At 49.7% G+C, this 1,737-nt stretch overlaps 1 protein-coding gene across 1 annotated transcript in view; it reads left to right on the top strand.

Annotated features, from left to right (window-relative positions):
- The window catches only part of LOC102045599 (brain-specific homeobox/POU domain protein 3-like), a 15,375-nt gene that overhangs the window by 307 nt on the left and 13,331 nt on the right, over positions 1-1,737 (top strand). The window lies entirely within an intron of this gene.

Here is a 1,737-nt window from a genome sequence, read left to right as displayed (position 1 = left end):
CTCTGGAGTGTGAGAGCAGGAGCAGGGCTGGGGGGGAGCTGGCAGTGCCACTGGGGGTGGCAGGAGCGCCAGGACAGCGGGGACAGCGCGGCCCAGGCACAGCCACAGCCCCCAATCAGTCACTCACGGCTGTGTCTGAGACTGCTGCCTCAGACTCATTTATTCAGGCAAGCTTTCCTGCCCGCGGGTCTCCCAGAAGCGAAACAGTTTCATCAAGTGGCTTTGACACTTGGAATTATTCCTTGATTTGCTTTTTGCTAATTTCCCTTCCCTGCTCCAGGAGGGTCGGGATTGAAGCACCGCTGTTCTTCAGCAGGGCTGTCTGAGGTCAGACAGAGCCTCTGCTCCCAGCCCAGCCCCTCCAGGCTTTGTGGGGACAAATGCTCTGGTAGGACAAGGGTGGATGGTTTTAAGCTGCAGTGGGGTTGATTTAGGCTGGATATTGGGAAGGAATTCCCAATTCCTGTGAGGCTGGGCAGGCCCTGGCACAGGGCACCCAGAGCAGCTGTGGCTGCCCCTGGATCCCTGGCAGTGCCCAAGGCCAGGCTGGCCAATAGCTGGAAAAAGTTGGAACGAAGGTGGTGAGCTCCAGAATCACCGGATAAACTTCACATCAATCCTTGATGATTTCATACACTTTTTTCCCCCCATTTAATTTTAGCTTTCCTTTATTTAAAAAAAAATTCTGTTTAGAGACTTAGAGAAAATTCTGAAAAAAAAAAAGCCAGCAACTCAAACCCTACCAATTTTCCTGAGGAGCAGAGAGTCTGATTCCAGCTCAAGGGAACAAAAATTTTGTAGAAGGTGGAGATATTTTGATCCAGAAAAGGACCAGGGTGATCTGTCTAATGAGCACCAGAACAACAAGTATTGCTCATGGAAAGATCTTTCCTCAGGTTGTGAAGTTTAGGGAACAACACAAATTAAACCTTCTCAAAAACAGTCCATTCTTAGAGATATCAGGAGTAAGCCAGTAACAGAACTCAGAAAAATCAAACAGTTTTTTCTTACATCAGATAATCACAAATTGACACTCCTTGAATCATTAGAAACACAAACACAGGTTATTTCAGAAAAAAGCTAAAAGGAGGTAAGAAAATGAAAAGAAAATTTGGGTTTAGGTTTTAGTTTCTTGGTTTTCCAGTAGAAAATGAAATTTTCAAAGACCTGAAATCTTTTCCATGAACACTTCTGCACAATCACTAGGCTATGTTTTGTGAAAATAAAAGCTGTAATGATTTTTTTTAAATTTCCCATTTGCACCATATCTTTGGGGGCTCAGTTTGGGAGGAATCAGCTTTCTGGAGAGAGGACTTGGGATATTTGGACCGTCCTTAGGGCTGGGAATGGATCCTTAATGCCAGAAGCTGAGTCCCGGCTTGGAGGTTCAGGAGCCGGACCCACCCCCAGAAGGGGCAGAGGAGCTCCCAGCCCTGATGGGGTTGTTAGAGTTGGGATGTTCCTGGACACAAGGAACACTCATAGACACGAGGGATGCTCCTGGACAACACAAGGGACAGTCCTGGACACGAGGGATGCTCCAGGACACAAAGCCGTGTGTGGAAGCACCAGGGGTGTCCCCCACGGAGCCAAGTTGCTCTGATTTAAGCCCTTCCACCCTGCTCGGGTTTTTGGCAGCCCCGGCGTGGCCTCGCTCCCCCCGCGGGCCCCTCGGGCCGCTCCCAGGAGCTGAGCGAGCCGCGCTCCTGGCGGGGGGATTGAAGCAGCACGCCGAGC

The sequence above is a fragment of the Geospiza fortis genome, unplaced genomic scaffold, assembly GCF_000277835.1.
Source record: "Geospiza fortis unplaced genomic scaffold, GeoFor_1.0 scaffold412, whole genome shotgun sequence".
In the NCBI taxonomy this organism is placed as follows: Eukaryota; Metazoa; Chordata; class Aves; order Passeriformes; family Thraupidae; genus Geospiza; species Geospiza fortis.
The sequence above is the reverse complement of the archived record's forward strand: the minus strand, read 5'-3'. Positions and strand labels throughout refer to the sequence as shown.